At 38.3% G+C, this 14,001-nt stretch overlaps 1 non-coding gene across 1 annotated transcript; it reads left to right on the top strand.

The window, feature by feature from the left end:
* The first annotated feature begins 409 nt into the window (after positions 1-409).
* Positions 410-517, top strand: LOC112793729 (small nucleolar RNA R71). The gene has a single exon (XR_003198427.1). It is a non-coding gene; the product is annotated as a small nucleolar RNA R71 (small nucleolar RNA).
* Positions 518-14,001: the final 13,484 nt, after the last annotated feature.

The raw sequence follows: 14,001 nt of genomic DNA, 5'->3' as shown, positions 1-14,001 counted from the left end.
AGGTGTTTCCATAGGGTTCTCCCATGTAATTCACTTCTTCCATTGATGGGTTCTCAGGATCATAAGCTTCTTCTTCAGATGAAGCGTCCTTAGTACTGCCTGGTGCAGCTTGCATTCTAGACAGACTTTGAGAAATCATATTGACTTGCTGAGTCAATATTTTGTTCTGAGCCAATATGGCATTCAGAGTATCAATCTCAAGAACTCCTTTCTTCTGATTCGTCCCATTGTTCACAGGATTCCTTTCAGAAGTGTACATGAATTGGTTATTTGCAACCATTTCAATGAGTTCTTGAGCTTCTGCAGGCATCTTCTTCAGATGAAGAGATCCTCCAGCAGAGCTATCCAATGACATCTTGGACAGTTCAGACAGACCATCATAGAAGATACCTATGATGCTCCATTCAGAAAGCATGTCAGAAGGACACTTTCTGATCAATTGTTTGTATCTTTCCCAGGCTTCATAGAGGGATTCACCTTCCTTCTGTCTGAAGGTTTAGACTTCCACTCTAAGCTTACTCAATTTTTGAGGTGGAAAGAACTTTGCCAAGAAGGCATTGACTAGCTTTTCCCAAGAGTTCAGGCTTTCTTTAGGTTGTGAGTCCAACCATATCCTAGCTCTGTCTCTTACAGCAAAAGGGAATAGCATAAGTCTGTAGACCTCAGGGTCAACCCCATTGGTCTTGACAGTGTCACAGATTTGCAAGAATTCAGCTAAAAACTGATGAGGATCTTCCAATGGAAGTCCATGGAACTTGCAATTCTGTTGCATTAGAGAAACTAATTGAGGCTTAAGCTCAAAGTTGTTTGCTCCAATGGCAGGGATAGAGATGCTTCTCCCATAGAAGTCGGGAGTAGGTGCAGTAAAGTCACCCAGCACCTTCCTTTCATTGTTGGCACTGTTGTTGTTTTCGGCTGCCATGTCTTCTTCTAGTTTGAAGATTTCTGTTAGGCCCCCTCCAGAGAGTAGTGCTTTAGCTTCTCTTAGCTTTCGCTTCAAGGTCCTTTCAGGTTCAGGGTCAGCCTCAACAAGAATGCTTTTATCTTTGTTCCTGCTCATATGAAAGAGAAGAGAATAAGAAAATATGGAATCATCTATGTCACAGTATAGAGATTCCTTAAGGTGTCAGAGGAAAAGAAAAATAGAAGGAAGAGGTAGAAGAATTCGAACTTATCAAGAAGGATAGAGTTCGAATTGTGCATTGAGGAGGAGTGTTAGTCCATAAGTAGAAGGATGTGAGAAGATAGGAAGAAATTTTCGAAAATAAATTAAAAGATTTTTAAAAAAATTTTGAAAAAATGAAGAATGATTTTAGAAAAATATGGTTGGGAAAGAAATAAAGTGATATTTGAAAAAGATTTTGAAATTAGAAATAAAAAGATATGATTGAAAACTATTTTGAAAAAGATGTGATTAAAAAGATATGATTAAAAAGTTATAGTTTTAAAAAGATATGATTGAAAAGATATGATTTGAAAAACAATTTAAAAAAATTTGATTTTTAAAATCAATGACTTGGCTAACAAGAAAAGATATGATTCAAACATTAAACCTTTCTCAACAGAAAAGGCAGCATACTTGAAATGTTGAATCAAATCATTAATTGTTAGCAAGTATTTTTGAAAATGGAAAGAAATCAATTTTGAAAAGATATGATTGAAAAGATATGATTTGAAAAAGATTTGATTTTGAAAAATTATGAAAATTGAAAAAAAATTTGCATTAAAAATAAAATCTTCCCTCTTGTGCCATCCTGGCGTTAAACGCCCAGAATGGTATCCATTATGGCGTTTAACGCCCAAAGTGCTACCCTTTTGGGCATTAAACGCCCAGCCAGGTACCCTGGCTGGCGTTTAAACGCCAGTTTTCCTTCTTCACTGGGTGTTTTGAATGCCCAGCTTTTTCTGTGTAATTCTTCTGCTGTATGTTCTGAATCTTCAATTCTCTATATTATTGACTTGAAAAGACACAAATTAAATTTTTTTTGGATTTTTAATGATGAGGAATAATCAAAATGCAACTAAAATCAAATAAACAATGCATGCAAGACACCAAACTTAGAAGTTTGTATACTACTGACACTAACAAATTAAGAATGCATATGAGAAACAACAAAACACACAATACAAGAGAATTTAAAGTCAGAGCAAGTAAATCATCAATAACAACTTGAATATTAATGAAGACACATGCATGAATTCGAAAAATGCAAGAAGAATAGAAACATGCAATTGACACCAAACTTAAAATGAGACACTAGACTCAACAAGAAACGTAGAATGTTTTTGGTTTTTATGATTTTGTAATTTTTTTGGTTTTTTCGAAAATTGAGTGGAAAAGAAAATAAAGAGATTCAAAATTTTTAATAAGAATTCCAGGAACATGCAATGTTAGTCTAAAGCTTTAGTCTAAAGGAATTAGACATGGCTAGCCAAGCTTCAGCAAGACATTACATTCAAGAGCTAAATTGATGAAGATCAATCAGCTTTGGTGATGATAAGAACATCACGTTGAAACACTAGAATTCATTCTTAAAAATTCTGAAAAATACCTAATCTAAGCAACAAGATGAACCGTCAGTTGTCCAAACTCAAACAATCCCCGACAACGGCGCCAAAAACTTGGTGCACGAAATTGTGATCATCAATGGCGCAATCAACATGGTACGCTCAATTGCAATCTCAACTCTTTGTCACAACTTCGCACAACTAACTAGCAAGTGCACTGGGTTGTCCAAGTAATAAACCTTACGCGAGTAAGGGTCGATCCCACGGAGATTGTTGGTATAAAGCAAGCTATGGTCATCTTGTAAATCTCAGTCAGGCAGATTCAAATGGTTATGAATGATTTATGAATAAAGCATAAAATAAAGATAGAGATACTTATGTAATTCATTGGTGAGAATTTCAGATAAGCGTATGGAGATGCTTTGTCCCTTCCGTCTCTCTACTTTCCTACTGTCTTCATCCAATCCTTCTTACTGCTTTCCATGGCAAGCTATATGTTGGGCATCACCGTTGTTAGTGGCTACAGTCCCGTCCTCTCAGTGAAAATGTTCAATGCGCTCTGTCACAGCACGGCTATTCAGCTGTCGGTTCTCGATCATGTCGGAATAGAATCCACTGATTCTTTTGCGTCTGTCACTAACGCCCCACAATCGCGAGTTTGAAGCTCATCACAGTCATTCAATCATTGAATCCTACTCAGAATACCACAGACAAGGTTTAGACCTTCCGGATTCTCTTGAATGCCGCCATCAATTCTAGCTTATACCACAAAGATTCCGATTAAGAAATCCAAGAGATAAACATTCAAGCCTTGTTTGCTTGTAGAACGGAAGTGGTTGTCAGGAACGCGTTCATCAGTGAGAATGATGATGAGCATCACATAATCATCACATTCATCATGTTCTTGGGTGCAAATGAATATCTTAGAACAAGAATAAGCTGAATTGAATAGAAGAACAATAGTAATTGCATTGATACTCGAGGTACAGCAGAGCTCCACACCTTAATCTATGGTGTGTAGAAACTCCACCGTTGAAAATACATAAGAACAAGGTCTAGGCATGGCCGTGAGGCCAGCCCCATGATCTAAGATAGCATAAAACTACTCAAAGATAGCTACCTAAATGATAATACAATAGTAAAAGGTCCTATTTGTAGAGAACTAGTAGCCTAGGGTTTATAAAGATGAGTAAATTACATCAAAATCCACTTCTGGGCCCACTTGGTATGTGCTTGAGCTGAGCATTGAAGCATTTTCGTGTAGAGACTTCTCTTGGAGTTAAACGCCAGCTTTTGTGCCAGTTTGGGCGTTTAATTCCCATTCTTGTGCCAGTTCCGGCGTTTAACGCCGGGCAGTTTTGAGCTGATTTGGAACGCCAGTTTGGGCCATCAAATCTCGGGCAAAGTATGGACTATTATCCATTGCTAGAAAGCCCTGGATGTCTAATTTCTAACGCAGTTGAGAGTGCACCAATTGGGTTTCTGTAGCTCCAGAAAATTCACTTCGAGTGCAGGGAGGTCAGAATCCAACAGCATCTGCAGTCCTTTTCAGCCTCTGAATCAGATTTTTGCTCAGATCCCTCAATTTCAGCCAAAAAATACCTGAAATCACAGAAAAACACACAAACTCATAGTAAAGTCCAAAAAAGTGAATTTTAACTAAAAAATAATAAAAATATAATAAAAACTAACTAAAACATACTAAAAACATACTTAAAACAATGCCAAAAAGCATATAAATTATCCGCTCATCAGGTTCATAGGCGTATGGTGGTGGTTGTTGATAATCAAAAGAATGCTCACCATAGCCATTGCCTTGATATGTATCACAAAACGGTTGTTGATAGTCCATTGGAGGTGGTTGTTGCCATGAGGGTTGATTGAATCATTGTGGCTCCTCCCATCTTTGATTGTTCCAACCTTGATGCTTGTTCTCATTATAATCTCCTCTTCCTGCAACATGGTTGTAACCAGACTCATAGCCAAAGGGGTGAGAGTTCATAGTAGTAGAAGAAAATAAAAACAAAAACTAACAGAAAGAAAATATTTTGAAAAAGATATGAATTTTGAAAAAAAGGATAAGATAGGATTTTGAAAAAGATATGATAAGATAAAAAATTTTAAAATAAAAATCTGATTTTTGATTTTTTTTTTGAAAAATATTTACAATAACAAATAATAAGGCACACGTTTGCAATTCCCCGGCAACGGCACCATTTTGAAGAACTGATGATTGATGGTTTAGAAGTTATAGTAAACTCTCGTTGTAAGTATAGTTACTAAACCAAGCAATCAACCTTTCTTACAAACGTTTGGTTGTCACAAGTAACAAACCCTTTTGAAATTGATAACTGAGTATTCAAACCTCGGGTCGTCTTCTCAAGGAATTGCAGGGAGGTATGTTCTTATTATTGGCTATGAAAAAGGTAAATTGGGGGTTTTTCAAATAAGGAAGAAGTATGACAAGTAATTCAAATGACAATTAAAATAAATAAATAACTATAAAATAAACTCTTGGCAAGATATGAAATTTCGGAAGTCCTATCCTAGTTACTCCTATAAGAATGGAAGTTAATCCCACTTAGTTAACCTTTGCGTAAGCAAGGGAAAGTCCAGTGAACCAATTGGTTAGATTTCCCAAGTTCTAGCCAAATCTTAAGGAAAGACTAGAGTTAGTGGAATTCCAGTTAATTAGCCGGCATAACAATCAATCATGAATAGTTGGTAACTCAAGAGCTACCAGTTAATCAATTAAAGCCAATAATGTGGAAAGCTAAATTGAAATCATAAATATCTGGAATACCTCAAATAACATTCATTCAAAGCAGTCAAATCTAACATGGTAAATATTCATAAGCCAATTGGGCAACATAAATCAAATACAAATAAAAGCATTAGAGTATCTAAAAATAGAAGAGAAATATAAAGTAAAAAGAATATTGAACCTGTGGCTGAAGAAGAAATAAACCCTAATTTCTAAAAATTCTAATCCTAAATCCTAAGAGAGAGGAGAGAGCCTCTCTCTCTAAAAACTACATCTAAATCCTAAAAAGTGTGAATCCTGAAAAGCATCCTGAGTCTCTGCATGTTTCCTGACTTTAATATGTGTTTCTGGGCCAAAAACTGGGATGAAATCCGGCCCAAATTCTCTGCCAGTGACTTTTGTAATTCTGCAGATCGCGCACGTCACGCGGACGCGTCATTCACGCGGACGTGTCATTCGACGTTTTTCTTTTCCATGCGGGCGCGTCGTCCATGCCTCCGCGTCGCTTCTGCTTTTCCAATCCGCGCGTCTGCGTCATTCATGCGGCCGCGTCACTGCTAATTTCTTTCTTCTGCGCGGTCGCGTTGCTGACGCGTACGCGTCACTTCTCGCTGGTCATCTCCTTAGTTTCTTGTGTTCCTTCCATTTTTGCAAGCTTCCTTCCCAATCTTTCACTCATTCATGCCCTATAAAGCCTGAAACACTTAACACACAGATCAAGGCATCGAATGGTAATAAGAGAAGATTAAGATTAGCTAAATTAAGACCAAAGAAGCATGTTTTCAATCATGTAATAATTTTAGGAAGGAAATATAAATGCATGCTAATTATATGAATAAGTGGGTAAAGACCATGATAAAACCACACAATTAAACACATTGTAAACCATAAAATAGTGGTTTATCAGCGTTCAACTCCAAGAGAAGCCTCAGCACGTGGATAGATCAAGCTCAGCCCAAGCACACACCAAGTGGGCCCTGGAAGTGAATTTCTGCATCAATTACTTACTTCTGTAAACCCTAGTAGCTAGTCGAGTATAAATAGGACTTTTTACTATTAAATTATCATCCTGGATTGTATTTTTAAGGTAGTGATCACGTTTTGGGGGATGGCCTCTTGGCCATGCCTGGACCTTCATCACTTATGTATTTTCAACGGTGGAGTTTCTACACACCATAGATTAAGGGTGTGTAGCTCTGCTGTACCTCGAGTTTTAATGCAAGTACTTCTATTTTTTATTCAATTCGACTTATTCTTGTTCTAAGATATTCGTTGCACTTCAACTTGATGAATGTGATGATCCGTGACACTCATCATCATTCTCACCTATGAACGCGTGACTGACAACCACTTCCGTTCTACCTTAGACCGGGCACATATATCTCGGATTCCTTAATCAAAATCTTCATGGTATAAGCTAGAATTGATGGCGGCATTCATGGGAATCCGGAAAGTCTAACCTTGTCTGTGGTATTCCGAGTAGGATTCTGGGATTGAATGACTGTGACAAGCTTCAAACTCGCGATTGTTGGGCGTTAGTGACAGATGCAAAAGGATCAAGGGATTCTATTCCGACATGATCGAGAACCGACAGATGATTAGTCGTGCTGTGACAGAGCATTTGGACCATTTTCACTGAGAGGATGGGATGTAACCATTGACAACAGTGATGCCCTACATACAGCTTGCCATGAAAAGGAATAAGAAGGATTGAAGGAAGGCATTAGGAAAGCAGAGATCCAACAGGGACAAGCATCTCCATACACTTATCTAAAATTCCCACCATTGAATTACATGAGTAACTCTATCTTTATTTTCTGCTTTATTTACTATTCGAAAACTTCATAACATTTATTATCCGCCTAACTGAGATTTACAAGATGACCATAGCTTGCTTCATACCAACAATCTCTGTGGGATCGACCCTTACTCACGTAAGGTATTACTTGGACGACCCAGTGAACTTGCTGGTTAGTTGTGCAGAGTTGTGACTAAGTGTGATTCACGTTTGAGAGCGCTACCAAGTCTTTGGAGCCATTGTTGATGATCACAATTTCGTGCACCAGAGTAATATTAGGAAGTGAACACAAAACCATGCAATTCTTGTGAATAAGTGCGAGAAATATTGACAAAAACCCCAAATTAACCAAAAGATAAACCACAAAATTGGGGTTTATCAAATCTCCCCACACTTAAACCAAGCATGTCCTCATGCTTAAAATAAAAATACCAAAGATCATGGTGAGAAGGGGTTTATGAAATGCAAACTACCTAAGTGAATGTATGCAACTAATGTAAAATTGTCTATCTACTTGGTCAAGGGTAGATCCATCCTCCAAGAACACATGTGAGCATATAGGGTGAAAATGATGTGTAGTTCATGAATCCTACCAAACTGAATATCACTATGAAGTGCATATAACTTGCTAAATAAACGCTTGTGAAAGCCGAGAACAAGGAGTTGAGCATTGAACCCTCACCGGACGTGTATCTGCTCTATCCGCTCAAATGTATAGGGTTCGTCACTAAATCCTCTCCTAGTCATGCTTTCCAAGTTTTGTCTTTCATCTAACAATCAACAATTACTTAATGCATGCTTGAAAGTATCATGAGGTCTTATTTATGGGTTGTAGCGTGGCTAGGGTGAAGGTAAGGATGTATATGGTCAAGTGAGCTTAAAATTTGAGTCCTTGATTAACCTAGAATCCCACTAGACACATAGAACAACCTAGCTACCCTTGAGTTTCACTTTTTTTTTTGCATACTCATGCATTCTTTTCAATCCACTTCCCATATACATTGTTTTTTATTACCTTGTCTTGGGGCATTTCTGTCCCCTTTCATTGCCTTTTTTTTTGGTCCCTTTTTCTTGGGGTTCATGTACAAGAGTTCCAATGCATATGGTTTAATCATTCAATACATGAGTATGTTCCCAAAACCTAGAATTTTCAATTACAATTACAATACACCTCTATATCTACCTAAGTTCCCAAGTACACCCTCTCAATTGAATGATACACATCCTAACTCACCTAGGCTAATCAAGGATCCAAATTTAGGGACATTCATGGTTTTTCACTTAGGGTTGTTGATGTGCTCTTTTTAGGAACAAAGATGGTTTATCATAGGCTCAAAATTGGTTAGCAATGGTAGATAAAAGAGTTAAGGCCATTTGGGAAAAGTGACTATTGAAATGATGGCCTCGATCATGTAAATGCATTCATACACAAAGTAACAGACATATAGAATCAGACAAAGCAAGGAATACAATCATAGAGAGAGAATAATGCACATAAGAATGGGAATTAATGGTTAGAATATATAACCATACAATAGGCTCAAAACTTACATGCTTGTGTTCTTAGCTCAACCACTATGTTCCAAAATACATTCTTGAAGTAAGTTTTCCGCAAAAGAAATATTTTTCAAAATTGGTAGGTGATTCGCACAACTAACCAGCAAGTGCACTGGGTCGTCCAAGTAATACCTTACGTGAGTAAGGGTCGATCCCACGGAGATTATTGGTTTGAAGCAATCAATGTTTATTTTATTAATCTTAGTCAGGAAGCCAATAAGGATTTAATGAAATTACTAGGTTTGATTATAAAAATAAAAGAGAATAACAGCGTTACTTGTTGTGCAGTAATGGGGAATATGTTGGAGTTTTGGAGATGCTTTGTCCTTTGACTTCAACTTTTCCTTGAAATCCTTCAACACACGCAAGGCTCCTTCCATGGCAAGCTCTGTGTAGGGTGTCACCGTTGTCAGTGGCTACTTCCCATCCTCTCAGTGAAAACGTTCCTATGCTCTGTCACAGCACGGCTAATCATCTGTCGGTTCTCAATCAGGCTGGAGTAGAATCCATTGATCCTTTTGCGTCTGTCACTAACGCCCAACCTTCAGGAGTTTGAAGCACGTCACAGTCATTCAATCCCAGAATCCTACTCGGAATACCACAGACAAGGTTTAGACTTTCCGGATTCTCATGAATGCCGCCATCGATCCGGCTTATACCACGAAGATTCTGATTAAGGAATCTAAGAGATACTCATTCAATCTGATGTAGAACGGAGGTGGTTGTCAGGCACACGTTCATGGATTGAGGAAGGTGATGAGTGTCACGGATCATCACCTTCTCCATAATTAAGCGCGAATGAACATCTTAGATAAGAACAAGCGTGTTTGAATGGAAAACAAAGGAATTGTATTAAATCATCGAGACGCTGCAGAGCTCCTCACCCCCAACAATGGAGTTTAGAGACTCATGCCGTCACAAAGTATGTAATTCAGATCTGAAAATGTCATGAGGTGCAAGATAAGTCTCTAAAAGTTGTTTAAATAGTAAACTAGTAACCTAGGTTTACAGAATATGAGTAAACTAAGATAATTGGTGCAGAAATCCACTTCTGGGGCCCACTTAGTGTGTGCTGGGGCTGAGACTAAAGCTATCCACGAGTAGAGGCCTTTCTTGGAGTTAAACTCCAAGTTATGACGTGTTTTGGGCGTTCAACTCCGGATCATGACGTTTTTCTGGCGTTTAACTCCAGACAGCAGCATGTACTTGGCGTTCAACGCCAAGTTACGTCGTCTATCTTCGCGCAAAGTATGGACTATTATATATTGCTGGAAAGCCCTGGATGTCTACTTTCCAACGCCGTTGAGAGCGCGCCAATTGGACTCCTGTAGCTCTAAAAAATCCATTCCGAATGCAGGGAGGTCAGGATCCAACAGCATCAGCAGTCCTTTTTCAGCCTAAGTCAGATTTTTGCTCAACTCCCTCAATTTCAGCCAGAAAATACCTGAAATCACAGAAAAATACACACACTCATAGTAAAGTCCAGAAATATGATTTTTGCCTAAAAACTAATAATATTCTACTAAAAACTAATTAAAACATACTAAAATCTACATGAAATTACCCCCAAAAAGCGTATAAAATATCCGCTCATCACAACACCAAACTTAAACTGTTGCTTGTCCTCAAGCAACTAGATAAATAAAATAGGATGAAAAGAAATTAAGAAACAATAATATCTCAGAGTTTCAAGTGAAGCTCAGATTCTAATTAGATGAGCGGGACTAGTAGCTTTTTGCTTCTGAACAGTTTTGGCATCTCACTTTATCCTTTGAACTTCAGAATGGTTGGCATCCATAGGAACTCAGAATTCAGATAGTATTATTGATTCTCCTAGTTTAGTATGTTGATTCTTGAACACAGCTACTTTATGAGTCTTGGCCGTGGCCCTAAGCACTTTGTTTTCCAGTATTACCACCGGATACATAAATGCCACAGACACATAATTGGGTGAACCTTTTCAGATTGTGACTCAGCTTTGCTAGAGTCCCCAGTTAGAGGTGTCCAGAGTTCTTAAGCACACTCTTTTGCTTTAGATCACGACTTTAACCACTCAGTCTCAAGCTTTTCACTTGGACCTGCATGCCACAAGCACATGGTTAGGGACAGCTTGATTTAGCCGCTTAGGCCTGGATTTATTTCCTTGGGCCCTCCTATCCATTGATGCTCAAAGCCTTGGATCCTTTTTACCCTTGCCTTTTGGTTTTAAGGGCTATTGGCTTTTTCTTTTTTTCTTTATCCAATGATTCCTTGTAAATTTTTTTTTTACCCCTTTTTTTTTTCGCAAGCTTGTTTTTCACTGCTTTTTCTTGCTTCAAGAATCAATTTCATGATTTTTCAGATCATCAATAACATTTCTCTTGTTCATCATTCTTTCAGGAGCCAACAATTTTAACATTCATAAAATTCAATATCAAAAATATGCACTGTTCAAGCATTCATTCAGAAGACAAAAAGTATTGCCACCACATATAAATAATTAGAATTTTCCTTGTTAAGAACTCAAAAAAATATTGCCTCTTTATTCTAAGAATCTACTAATTTATTCATGTTTGATAATGATGAGAAAAATAAATTATAGCTTAATTGGAGATAAAATCAAAATAGAGATACTAATTACTACTACTCCTATATAACTTCTAAGGTAAATTTCTATAAAAATACTATCACAGAGTTAAAGCTTAAAATTAGAACTTAACAACCTGTATTTTTGGGAAGTGGATGTTCCTCTAGTCTGTGGGGTGCTTGGTCCTTCAAGGAATAGCTTCTGACGCTTTAGTTCCTTCAGTTCACATCCTTGCTCTTCCTGTTCCCTTAGGTTCCATGATCTTGATGAGTTTTAGCTCAGTGATCATGGCAACTCACACCAAACTTAGAGGTTTGCTTGTCCTCAAGCAAAAGAAAGAAAAGGAGAGGAATAGAGGGAGAGGCAATTTCGAAATCCAGAAGATATGATGAGTTGAAAAAGATTTGAAAAAGATTTGGATTGAAAAAAAAAGATTTGTGTTTATGAATTAAGATATATTTGATACTTTTGAAAAAGGGATTTTAGAAATTAGGATTTTTAGAAAACTAATTTGATTTGAGGGATGACAATTTGAAACATGTTTATGCAAGAAATCATGAATTGAAACATAAAAATTTAGAAAAATTATAAAGAAAAATGAATTTTACCTCCTCCCACCATCCTGGCGTTAAACGCCCAAACGATGCATGTTTTGGGCGTTTAACGCCCAAATGCTGCTTCTCCTGGGCGTTCAACGCCCAGCTGATGCTTCTTTCTGGCGTTGAACGCCCAGAAGGTGCTTCTTTCTGGCGTTCAACGCCCAGAAGATGCTCCTTTCTGGCGTTTAACGCCCAGATGGCTACCCTTACTGGCGTTGAACGCCCAGTGGGTGCTTCTTTTGGGCGTTCAACGCCCAAAATTTTTCTTACTGGCTTTTTCACGCCAGTGAGCTTCCAAATTTTCCTGTAATTCTGTGATTTCAACCAATTGCTATTTCACCTTTTGAAGATACTGTAGCATCTACCTGTAAAACTTTAATTTATTAGAAAAACGAATAAAATTAAATTTTGTGATTGGTTGGGTTGCCTCCCAGCAAGCGCTTCTTTAATGTCATTAGCTGGACTATTACTGAGCTTTTAATCAAGTCTCAGTTTTGAGCATTCTTGCTCGAAATTACCTTCAAGATACTGTTTAACTCTTTGTCCATTAACAATGAACTTTTTGTTAGAGTCACTATCCTGAAGTTCTATGTATCCATATGGTGATACGCTTGTGATTACATATGGACCTCTCCACCGGGATTTTAATTTCCCAGGGAATAATTTGAGCCTTGAATTAAATAACAGAACTTTCTGCCCTGGCTCAAAGACTCTGGATGACAATTTCTTATCATGCCATCTTTTCGCTTTCTCTTTGTATATTTTTCCATTCTCGAAAGCATTGAGTCTAAATTCCTCTAGCTCATTTAACTGGAGCAATCGTTTTTCTCCAGCTAACTTGGCATCAAGGTTTAGGAATCTGGTTGCTCAGTAGGCCTTGTGTTCCAGTTCCACTGGCAAGTGACATGCCTTTCCATACACAAGCTGGTATGGAGAGGTCCCTATAGGGGTCTTGAATGCTGTTCTGTATGCCCACAGAGCATCATCCAGGCTTCTTGCCCAATCCCTTCTACGGTTAATTACAGTCCGTTCCAGGATTCTTTTGAGTTCTCTATTTGAGACTTCAGCTTGCCCATTAGTTTGTGGGTGATATGGAGTAGCTACCCTGTGGTTGACTCCATAACGTACCAGAGCAGAGTAAAGCTGTTTATTGCAGAAATGAGTGCCCCCATCACTGATTAACACTCTAGGGATACCAAATCTGCTGAAAATATGTTTCTGGAGGAATTTTAACACTGTTTTAGTGTCATTAGTGGGTGTTGCAATAGCCTCCACCCATTTGGATACATAATCCACTGCCACCAGAATATAAGTGTTTGAGTTTGATGGTGGGAAAGGTCCCATGAAGTCAATGCCCCATACATCAAACAACTCAATTTCCAAGATCCCTTGTTGAGGCATGGCATAACTGTGAGGTAGGTTGCCTGATCTTTGGCAACTGTCACAATTAAGCACAAATGCTCGGGAATCTTTATAAAGAGTGGGCCAGTAGAAGCCACTTTGGAGGACTCTTGTGGCTGTTCGCTCACTTCCAAAATGTCCTCCATACTGTGATCCATGGCAGTGCCATAGAATCTTTTGTGCTTCTTCCTTAGGCACACATCTACGGATTACTCCGTCTGCACATCTCTTGAAGAGATATGGTTCATCCCAAAGATAGTACTTTGCATCTGTGATTAATTTCTTTGATTGCACCCTACTGTACTCTTTGGGTATGAATCTCACTGCCTTGTAGTTTGCAATGTCTGCAAACCATGGCACTTCCTGGATGGCAAACAGTTGCTCATCCGGAAAGGTTTCAGAGATCTCAGTGAGAGGGAGGGACGCCCCTTCCACTGGTTCTATTCGGGACAGGTGATCTGCCACTTGATTCTCTGTCCCTTTTCTGTCTCTTATTTCTATATCAAACTCTTGCAGAAGCAACACCCATCTGATGAGTCTGGGTTTTGAATCCTGCTTTGTGAGTAGATATTTAAGAGCAGCATGATCAGTGTACACAATCACTTTTGATCCTACTAAATAGGATCTGAATTTGTCAATGGCGTAAACCACTGCTAGTAGCTCTTTTTCTGTGGTTGTGTAATTCTTCTGTGCATTATTTAGAACACGGCTGGCATAGTAAATGACGTGCAGAAGCTTGTTATGCCTTTGTCCCAACACTGCACCAATGGCATGGTCACTGGCATCACACATTAATTCAAATGGTAAT

Source organism: Arachis hypogaea, chromosome 3 (genome assembly GCF_003086295.3).
Source record: "Arachis hypogaea cultivar Tifrunner chromosome 3, arahy.Tifrunner.gnm2.J5K5, whole genome shotgun sequence".
Taxonomy (NCBI): Eukaryota; Viridiplantae; Streptophyta; class Magnoliopsida; order Fabales; family Fabaceae; genus Arachis; species Arachis hypogaea.
The sequence above is the reverse complement of the archived record's forward strand: the minus strand, read 5'-3'. Positions and strand labels throughout refer to the sequence as shown.